Source organism: Mus pahari, chromosome 8 (assembly GCF_900095145.1).
Source record: "Mus pahari chromosome 8, PAHARI_EIJ_v1.1, whole genome shotgun sequence".
Taxonomy (NCBI): Eukaryota; Metazoa; Chordata; class Mammalia; order Rodentia; family Muridae; genus Mus; species Mus pahari.
In genome coordinates, this window is record NC_034597.1 from 16,804,843 (window position 1) to 16,816,019 (window position 11,177).

The following is an 11,177-nucleotide window of genomic DNA, read 5'->3' on the forward strand; positions in this document are numbered from 1 at the left end:
CCAGCCTGCGAGCTGCCGGCCTCTTCTCCTCGGGGGCCCCTGGCCCAACCTCAGCGTGGGCCTGGCCTCCAGATTGAGCAGCCTTTCTTCAGGTGCAAGGACCCAAGTGGCTGTCAGCAAGCGGTTCCTCGGCAGGGCACCTCAGGCGGGCGGAGGCGGTGGCGGGGGTGGCTCAGCACAGCTAGTGAACAAAGGCCGGCTGGGAGCTGGCAGGGCGCCATCAGGGTTCAATGCACAATGGCCCGAGGGGCTGGCGGCTTCGCTCCTGGCCGGCATTTGCATAGCGTCTGGGGCAGGAACAGGTGCCCGGTCAATAGGCGATTGTGAAGCTGCTGTGTCAAAAAAAGAAGGGGCCTGTATTGAAGGCCAGGCTGGCCTATTGCAATGCAAATAGCATTCAAAGCAGACCGGCCCGGGTTGGGCTCCCCGGAGCCCCTGCCTCATGAAAGCCACTGAGCCAGCCCGGCGGCTGCTGCTGCTGGTGCCCGCTTTGTCTGAGGCCAAAGGGTGGCACTGGCAGTGGGGGCAGGGAGCCCATAGCGTAAGGCTGCGCCTCACGCCTATCCACCTAGGAAGGCTTCCTGGAAGAGAGGAGACCAGATGCGCTAGGATGTCGCTGAACTTCACCAGATACTGAAAGGAAGTTACATGTTGTCTCTGAAGAGTGAAGCAGCCGCCGTGACTATCACAATGAAATCTTCGAGGACAGTCACGTGCCTCCTCGCTTCCCACTGCATGGCGCTCTGGCCCGAGATTCAGGATCCTTCCTGTTACCTCTGATTTTGGTGTGCCTTCATGTTACCTGAAGTTACTCTGGGTGTACCAGTGTGATTAATTCTTCCAAGCCTGAAGCAGCCCTGTGAGACAAATGCATATCATCATCATTTGACTAGTGTGGAAACTGACTTGCAGAGGAATCCTACCATTAGTAGGAGGCAGTGCTGGGAAAAACCCCTGACAGGTTGGTTCTAGAAGTTTCCTGCTCTCCATGCACTGCTACCAAGTCTGTCTCATAATGGAACTTAGGTCCAACGAACACACAGAAGTTAGAGCAAGACCAGAATCCAGTAAACTGGCTGCCTGGCTGGCTCATACCTCTTCAGCCGATGATAAGCCCGCTGTTGAGAGCTCCCATCTGACCTAAGGATGGATGCTAGGAGGGTGACAGGCACCACAGAACTGTGTGTTTCCCTCCCAACATGTCCTCTTTATAGAAATACTTCAAATTGCAAGGACTGCTGGTTGCTTGTGCAGGCTGCTCAAAAGAGCAGAAACCCCGAAGTATGAGATTCAGGACCGGGATGCTCATCAAGCCAAGAGCCTGAAACTACTACCCCCTGGTTTAGTACCCTCATGTTTGCCCATGGGTAAAGATGGAAGCCTGAGCTAATTCACATTCCAGAAATAATAGGCAAGAAAGCCACAGTGGTAAAACTGCACAGAGCAAGCAGCCTCCGTTGCTCTCCATGATGGTTAGAGCCTCAGAGCTCTCCAGCTCCGCTCAGTTTTATGTTGAGATGAAAGAGCCCACGCGTGCCTGTGGATGGGGCTCGTGACACGTTCCCTCACGTTCCAGGGACCTTCTTGTTTTAGAGATTTTAATCCGTTGAAGTTACGTGGAACTCTCCTGTACAGGACAGGGACTGCCACCCTATGCTTAAGGTGCTTGGACAGGATGACAGGAAATTCCCTGCGATGCTGGGTGGTGCTCAGCGACTCTCCGTGCGCCTCTGAAGCAGCCTGCCTCAGGAGCGGGAAGCCTTGGGCCTCACGGGTCCTCCGCACAGAGATGAGGAGCAGGGTCTGTGTCGAGGACTCAGAAGCAGCCTGCAGGCGTGACAGGGATGATTCTGGCCACCCCTAGGAATGTCACAGGATGGGACTGAGGCAGTGTGGAGGTCAGATGCTTGTCAGCTGAATTTACTGGCTGAGGGGGTGGAGGGAACCAAAGGCAGTCCTTACAAACCTCTTGGTGACAATATCCAAGTTTTTCATTTTTTTTTAGTGTAGGTGGCCATGCATATGGAAGCCAGAGGACATCCTCAGGGGCTGCTCTCCGGGCACCTCCTGCCTTTCCACTGCTCTCTTGCTGGTCTGCAGCTTGCTCCGGGTAGGCTGGCCAGCCAAGAAGCCAGCTCCAGGGATCCACCTATCTTTCCTTGTGCCAGGCATTACCTCCTGGGCCACCTTCCTGGGAATTTTTACATGTGTCCTGGGGCTCAGACTCTGGTCCTCGCCAGTCAAGCACAGTCTGACTAGCCCATCACTCCTGCCCTTCTCCCTTTTCATCAAAATAGTTTTGAGTGTGTCACAATAAACCTGGGTTGCTTTTAGAATCGGAACAAGAATCGATTAGGATTATAGACCTTAACAGTAGAACAACTGAGCAGTGTGAACAAGAGCCTGGATTCAATCCCCCACACTGCAAAGTTAATTAACCGGAATTTTTTTTAAAAAGCTATGAGGTGTTTTTAAAGTTGAAAAATAAGAACTGACCTTCCTGATTGCCCAGGAAAGGGAGGTACAGGGTTTACAGAGGTTTGGGGTAGAGCTTGGCACTGGAGATAGTATTAATTGAGAGTGGCTGTTCTTGTCGGTGTCATGGCGCACACGTGCTTGATAGCTTGATATTCTACAGACTCGCATCCACTCGGCCAGTTAGTCCTCAGAAATGCTGTGGGGATGGAAATCATACACATTCCGTATTCTCATTTGCACATGAACAAAGGTAAAGACTCAGAAAGTTCACAGTGATTCATCCAAGGTTATGAAGTCAGAAAGCAGCCTAGAGGAAGCCTGAAGATGGTTCACCCCTAGATAGGGAAAGCCTGGGGGATATTTGGGGGGTGTACCCAACCTGGGAGTGAGTCCTGCTATATCTAAACCCAGACAGCATCGTCCACAGAACTCCACGGCACAGGATGCTGGGGCTTCTGCAGAAGGAGACAGGGTGGCCTCATGTTCCCAGACCCAGCTCCCTTGGCTGACTTCAGCAGCTCCCATAACACAATGCACCCTTCTTCTCCTGGCACACCCGCCCCAGCTCTTAATTAAGCTAGCCAATGGTTGTCCTTCACAGCAGAGGTCCAGGCTTCTGAGCTGCCCATTGTTCCACCCTGGCTACCAGGATTCAGCCTCCGGTAGACACCCATGACGCTCCAGGCCAGCATCTGAAGACGCAATACTTGATCACAGCAGACTCAAATCCCTTTATCATCACAGAGACAGCCATTATTAAGGGTTTCTTTATATTACTGTCTATAGAAGAAATCACAAAGTAGTTGTGGGTTTGTTTCACAGAAACCAAATGTGTCCACACTCACACGAACAGAGAGTAGGCCATAGTAGAAAGATCTGGAACCCAAGGCTTGGTTGGATCCCAGTAGAATCTCGATTCATCCTCTAACAAATCAGGTAGCCTTGGGTGGACTGTGGCCTGGTGGATTCTCCATTGTCACAGGTTTAGAATGGCTGTCGTAGAAGAGGTATGTCTGTGAAGAAATCCTTGGAAAATGCAAACCAAATGACCAGAAAATTTAGAAAGCTGGGTGTAATTGGAGCCAAATGTGTCTCCCCTGATTCCATCCTGAGGAAGTCAACCTCCGGTTTATGATGTCCTAAGAGAAGAAAGCCATTCCTCAAGACCTTTACTGCCTTTCTCCTAGTGACGGAGTTGGCACTTGGGTGGCCATGACAGTAATCCCCTGAAAGAGGGTGAGGTATTGTGTAGAAGTTCTCAACATTGATGGAAGTTGCTGAGACCTTCCCATTGCAAGCTCTGGACAGAACTGGCTGTGTATCAGCAGTAGACAGACACAAGACTTAGACATCAGAACCAGGATTCCCTGCCTAAGAATGCAATGGGGGGCACAGAGAGCCTGTAACGAAGAAGCCAGCAGTTGTAGGGCTGCCATCAGACTTCAGGCTTAGCCCAGAGAGATGATCAGTGGATAAAAGTGCTTGACGCTGAGCATGACAACCTGAGTTCAACCAACAGGGTCTACATTGTGAAAGGAGAGGACTGACACCCACAAGGTTTCTGACCTTCACACACACACACACACACACACACACACACACACACACACACACACACTACACTCTTCATGTAGCAGGAGGCTTCTCCTAAATGATAGCCTGTCTATGTCTGGTCCATGCTAAAACCTCCAGATGGTCACTATCTGCCATAAAATCCAAAGTCTTTCACATGGATGAATCCATGCCCTGTATTTCTTACCAGCCATCTTCTTCCCAGGAAGGCCTCCAACTCTGCTCCAACCGACTCCCTGTCCTGAGTCGCCCGATCCTGCTCCCACCTCCAAGCCTAGGTCCCTTGCTATTTGTCTATTCTATCTGTGCAGACCCTCCCTTCATTCTCAGCTGCTCAGTTCCCAGCTCTTTATCTCCCCCTTTGAAATGCTCTCTTTTAAAATGGGAATGATATAATTTTTTGAATAGGTAATGTGTTCAGACAATTCAACATCCAAAAGAGAGGAAGTGGTTTAGAGCAGAGGTCTCTCCCCTCCCACTCACCTGCAGAGTCTTCTGGATCTTGGCTTTGCTCCCCAGAGCAGCCTTTGTTCACATATCTTTGTCCTTCCAGAAGGAAATATATAAAGGCAAATTGTGTGTGTGTGTGTGTGTGTGTGTCATGCATACTATACCATACTCAGTTGCATAAATCCTCCATTTAGTTGATCCCCAGGTAATAGGCATTCAGGCTAGCTCTAGCCTTTGCTGAAAGAGAAGACACTCTGCTAAATAATTGTCTTCGTAAACAGTCATCTTGCACATATAGATGTGGGGTTGATTTCTAAAGGTGGTCTGTTGAACACACACAGGGAGCTGGGATCCTGCCAGGTCATCCGCAGAGGAGCCAGAACAATTTGATCCTCCGGTGTCTGTGGCAGTACACAGCCCCAGAAACAACACATGCATCTGTACCACCCTTTCTAACTCAGAGTCTTGGGCAGCCAGGCAGGGGAGGGAGTTCGGGGCATCTTGGCAATGTTTCTACTGCAGCCGCTATCGTCATGAGCAAGTGTGTGGCTGCATTTGTGTGTAATTGGTGTGGGAGCTGTTGATAGTTCATCTCTCCTGTGAGGTATTTGTTCCTAGCCTGGGCCCCAATTCCTATTAGGCTGTTTATTCTTCTTAATGATTTGTAGGAGCTCTTTATTTACCAGGGAAATCAATCTTCCCCTATGACTGGAATTGCAAGTACTCTTGGTCCTTGAATAAAGGCTTCTTACAAAGACAGTGACCCCCTTGAAGGAATTAAGCACCTTTCCTCTGTGCAAGGTGATTACTGGATGGATGGATGGATGGATGGATGGATGGATGGATGGATGGATGGATGGGTGGATGGACGGACGGATGGGTGGATGGATGGATGGACGGACAGACGGACGGACGGATGGATGGATGGATGGAAGAACGGATGGGGTGTATCCTGCTCAGCATCTCAGTAAACCAGAAGACCTGTCATCAGTGACCTATCCTGGGTTTGGCAGCAGGGTGGGATCAACTGCCCTCCCCAGCCTCTTCTCCTCCCTGCTCTATGGTCCTTCTTTCCCGGGCACTCCTTGATACCAGCCAGAGCTCCGCTGGGCTTACGAGCAGGGGGGCAGCCCCATTACAGAATTTTCCTCTCTTGCAGTCCTGTCAGAAATCCAGAATTTATGGCCTCATTCACTTTACACAAAACCTGTTTCTGAAGACTTTTTACGATGAATGAGTGAGGATGGAAGGAAGTGAGGACTCTGCGGGAGGATGGAGCAGGAATATAAAATCTCACAGAAGCCTTGGGCAAGAGGCTCAAGACCTCACTGTGTTCTCTGGCAACAGTGCTCGTGGCGGGTCAGAGTTATGTGTGCAGGGTGAAGATCGCGCTTTAGCTCATAGGAAAGAACACTCCCCTGCACTGGACACACACACACACACACACACACACACACACACACACACACACTGGTCTCTCTGCTAGGGCCTAGCTGCAGTCTCTTATCATTCACCTCTGTCTAGAACTACTCAGCTCAGCGGCTCTCCAGCTTCCTCCATGTGCCTCCAAGACGGCCCTGAGGTCCTGACTTTCTGAGGGAAAGAGAGAGCCCGGCCGTGGGAGACAGTGCCAAGTGAGCCATTTCTGCATGCCCAGTTCTAAGTTAGCACACCACACATGATGGCTCCTTCAGGGTTCCCAGTATCAGCTAGGGTCAGAATAATTCATACCCTATTTTACAGAGCTGATGACAAGAAAGATAGCTCACTGCTCCGTCACAGCCTGCACTCAGACTCAGGCAGTCTGCCCATCAGCTCATCTACTGCTTCCCCTGCGTCAGACCATGATAGACCTGGGCATGCCAGGGAGAAGTATTCATTCTGGGACAGGCTCCTCACTCTAGCACACAAAAGAGTCATCCTAAAAGGAGGCTGGGGGAACTGGCAAGAAACCAGGAGAGAGATGGGGATAGGAGCCTTGGAAATAGGAAGAACAATAAACCCAGTGTGGCTGGAAAACAGGAAGTGATCCTGAATGACATGGGAGGGGTAGAGCTTTGACGGGTATGGGCATGGACAGGTGAGGGCAGCTTGGGCAGATGAAGGCAGGTAAAGGCGGGTGTCAGCAGGCACGGGTAGGTGTGAACATAAACAGGTGAGAGCAGGTAAGCAGGCATAGGCAGATGTGGGCACAGACAGGTACGGGCAGATATGAACAGGCAGGTATGGGCATGGACAGGTGAGGGCAGGTGTGAGCAAGCATGGGCAGGTGTGGGCATGAGCAGGAGAGAGCAGGGACGAGCAGGCATCAACAGGTAAGGGCAGGTGTGGACATTTGAAGACACAGGCAGGCTAGGCACGGGCAGGCACGGACACATGTGAACAGCTGCGGGCAGGCATGCACAGACAGGTCTGGATAGGCAGGTGTAAGCACCCTGGGTAACAGGCGACTGTTCCTCTCTCCCTTACTTACCTGTCTTCCCAAAGCTGTCACGTGTCTGTGCCCCACCCCCACCCCCACCCTTTGAGCCTCCCATTCAACAACCTGCCCTGAGCCTTGTTGCACGCCGGGGGCGGGCACGGCATCAGCCACTGGGAATAGACCCATTAATAAGGTGCATGAATAAATCACTGAAGCCAGCCCCTGAAGAGAGGAGCAGCTCCAAGTGCTGTAATAAAGTGGCGTGTGGATGCGGAGAAGGGAGCAATTAAAACTGCCAGCCAGAAGCTGGGCCTGAAGTGTCACAAAGGTCATATTACCAAGTCCACAGCCTGGCACACACCAGCCTAAAGGACCGAGCTGAGCAGGCCAGTACCTGAAGGGCCTTAAGGGCCTAGAGAGGAGTGGGGGCTGCACTTTACCACCTATGATAGGGTTATCGTGTGCTCAGAAGAGCTTGTTAAAGAGACCCCCGTGCCCCTGAGCTCCTCAGCCTACCCCTGATAGCTTTGGGGTTCTCCATAGTGCTGGATACATCACTTACAGACTGAGTTGTAGAAAATGGTTATTTTCTAGGTCTCGATGTACACATGCTCATACCTAGTGTGCATTACTCATCTATCTCCCCCATCTCTTTCCTATTCTATAAAAACTCAGGTTTCATAAGGATAACTGCTGTCTGCCCAACCTACTCACTAAGTATTGAGTGGATGGATGGATGGATGGATGGACAAGTAAGTGAACCAATGAATGATTAGGGAGAAGGGAGGACCCTGTTCAATCTCTATCCTTAAACTTGAAAACCCAAGAAAACAGCAACTTCAATCCAGTCACAAAAATTTCAGAAAAGTACAAGCTTGCCCTTGTTTTCTAAGTGGCTCTGGGAAAGTAGCTCATGTTATGTGAGCCCTTGTTCTTCAGCAGTAAATAAGTACCACTGTTGGTCAATAGGATGCGATCATTAGCCTGGGACTATCTACGTTGTTTCCTCCCCATCCTCGCATGCTCGCCTTTCTTGGTCTCAGCACAGAGAAAGTTTCACTTCCACAGGTTGACAAGAGAGTATGGTACCACATCAGATGTGGTGAAAAGAGAGAAGAAGCAGGGACCCAAGTCCCACCTCCTGGTGGTCCCTCAGGAGGGGGAGGTGGCTAGACTCTTATCCAGCACTGAAAGAGAGATAGGCAGCCCTTCCCAGATCATCTAGCCCTGGGGAAATGTCTCTTGGCTGGTCCTGTGTGCCTTGGATCCGTTTCCATCTTATCCTGATATTTGTATAAAATGTGCCCCCCTGGAGAGAGATGAGATGGCTAGAAAGGCTGGATTTGGCATGTGCCAGCCAACTTCTGTTCATAGCTCTTCTCATCTATAGTGGCCTGCTGGGGCAGTAGGGACTGGTCTCTGAAGCCCAGTGAGCTCCTTTGGGATCCTTTTCTAAAAGTTCAGGTAGAGTAGCCGCTGGCATTTATGTCCCCATGTGCCCTGTAGGTCTGTCATTATGACTTAGTCCATGTTGTTAAGATTTATTTATTTATTTTTGCCAGGCAGTGGTGCTGCACACCTTTAATTCCAGGACTCGGGAGGCAGGGGCAGAAGGATTTCTGAGTTTGTTCTTTGACAGTCAGGGCTACACAGAGAAATGCTGGCTCAAAAGAATTATTTTTGATTTATATGTATGAGAGTTTTGCCTGTATGTATGTCTGTGTACCACGTGTACCTGGTCCTATTGGGTCCTCTGTAACTGGAGTTACAGAGTTCTGAGCCTATCTATGTGGGTACTGGGAACAGAATCTTAGTCCTCTGGAAAAGCAGCAGGTGCTCATAGCCACTGAGCCATCTCTCCAGCCAGACTGTGATTAGTTGTGATCCCAAGTTGTGACAGAGCCATACGGATGCTGAGACATCTGTCTAAAAAGCAAACACTGGATCTCCAGCTGTCTCCACTATCACAAATTTCGCCTTCCTATCTTGTACCATGCATGGAGATCCCCGTAAAGGAGAGAAAGCTGAACTGGAGGATAAGGAAGGGTGCTCAGAAGAGTGTAAATGGTGGGGGTAGATTGTGGGAACATATGTTAGGGTCATTAAAATAAATGAAATAAAGGTAAGCAATTTTTATCTAACCCAGACTTGGGGTCTTAGTTAGGGCTTTATTGCTGTGAAGAGACACCATGACCAAGGCAACTCTTACGAAGGAAAATATTTCACTGAGGCTGGCTTACAGTTTTAGAAGTTCAGTCCATTACCATCAGGGCAGGAAGCATGGCAGTGTGCAGGCAGACATGGTGCTAAAGAAGGAGCTGAGAATTCGACATCTTGATCTGAAGGCAGCCAGGAAAAAGTCTGACTCTTCCACACTGGGTAGAGATTAAGCACGAGGAGCCCTCAAAGCCTACCCACACAGTGACACACTTCCTCCAACAAGACCACACCTCCTAACACTAACAGTCCCCTGGGCCAAGCATATTCAAACCACCATACTTGGGTACAGACATAAAAATGTCCTTTCCTGAGAAGACCCTTCTTTGTGTCTTCTGGAAAATTGATCTCGGATAAAGTTATCACCCAATAACAGGCAGAAAATCAAGAGGTCTTTCACTCGTCCTAGAAGATAAATTTGCTACTGTTGCCCAGTTTACAGATTAAAGACCATGAGGATGGCAGAGAAAAGCATCTATTCAGGAATCCTACTTTTCAATATCAAAACCCAAGTGCTTGGATTTCTAAACTAGAGCATTTGGGTAATTCCAAGAAGGCAACTGCTGGGGTGCTGGGGGTGCTGGGGGTGCTAGGGCAGAAATGACAGTGACCTGGGGGAAAGCTGAAGTGTAGGTTGTCTGTGGAAACAAAGAAGGCAAAAGCCAGGGTTGACCCCTTGATAAACCATGGCAAACACCCCTGCCACATGCTTCAGCAAGCAGAGCCTTTGGTGACACTGGACAGCCCCCATCTGACCAGAGTAACATGCCCTGGTGATCATAGAGGCTGCTGGGGGACCAGAACTCCTCGTAAGTCCTGAGAGCCAGCCCTCATCAAGGTCCCCTCCTCCCCCGTCCATCAGGCAGATTTATTAAGAGCAGCAGGAGCCTAGCAGAGCCTGGCTCACCTAGCAGCCCCATCAATCCCACCAGGAGGCCGGCAGGAGACAGAATGTATGTAAGGTCATTTGGAGATGGAAAAAATCATTCACAGCACTCCCAAAATAGCCGATCTCCACTTTGCAGCAATTGTCACCTTCTTGGCCCTAAATCAAATTCTACTGTGAGAGGCAAACTCAATCTTCTCTCTACCAAGTTTTGCTTTTTATGAGATCGACAATAAGTTGGGGCGTGTTCAGAGAAAAGGCATCGAAGGTCACCAGAACTGGGAATTCCCAGGCAGCCCAGGGTGGGACAGAGAAACAAGGCCATGAGAGGTAAGGGGACAAGGCCAGGGCTGAAGCTGTCTGATGATGACACGATGGCATAGTCAGAACCCAGTGAATGGAGCTGTGCCCATGCATGGGAGGCAAGGCACAGTCCTGACTCCAAGATCCTTCACTGTCCCTACCAGGCGCTTTCATGTACCTTGTCCTGTGTGAAAGATGACAGGCACCATGCTACATACTGCATGCTACGTGACAGTCAGGGGACAATTGTCCTCTCCAGAATGCCAGAAAAGCTCCTTAGACAGAAGAAAACACACTCCTTCTTTTTAGAGATGTTTCTCTGGCTCCCCCTCTGAAGATTTCCTCTGACCATCAGGGTCTATGGACAGCTGGGGTCGGGGGATCCTTTTAAGACCTTTCTTGCATGAGTTTGGATGTGGAGGAACACAACTGGCCTCTGCATGCTAGACACCAGTGACACTGACAGCCAAAGATATTCCTGAGACCTGGGAAGGTAGCTCAGTATTAAGTGCATGCTTAGCATGTGGGAGGCACTGGGATCCATTCCCAGCCACAGGAAAACAAAGCAAAGCATAACAAAAACAAGTAACCCTCACCCTCCATTTTCCAAAGTGTCCTCTAGAGACCTAGTGGCCCCTACTAAAAACCACTTCAGTAAGTTCTATTAGGGTCTGAGACATATGAGGGGCCCCTCCCTCTACAGCTTCAGGCATTGCTGCCCAGCTTTCTAGTGTCCCATAATGCCATCAACCTGGCTGGCATTGCTCCTCAAAGGCAGTGAGCCTATAACTAAAAGCCTTATCAGTTCTCTCTCTCAGACAGACAGACAGACAGACAGACAGACAGACA

At 50.0% G+C, this 11,177-nt stretch overlaps 1 long non-coding RNA gene across 1 annotated transcript in view; it reads right to left on the reverse strand.

Annotated features, from left to right (window-relative positions):
• Window positions 1-4,179: 4,179 nt before the first annotated feature.
• The window catches only part of LOC115064542, a 55,159-nt gene continuing 48,161 nt past the window's right edge, over window positions 4,180-11,177 (reverse strand). Inside the window, exon 3 of the long non-coding RNA XR_003844370.1 lies at window positions 4,180-4,737. This is a non-coding gene — a long non-coding RNA (uncharacterized LOC115064542). The remainder of the gene's footprint in view (window positions 4,738-11,177) is intronic.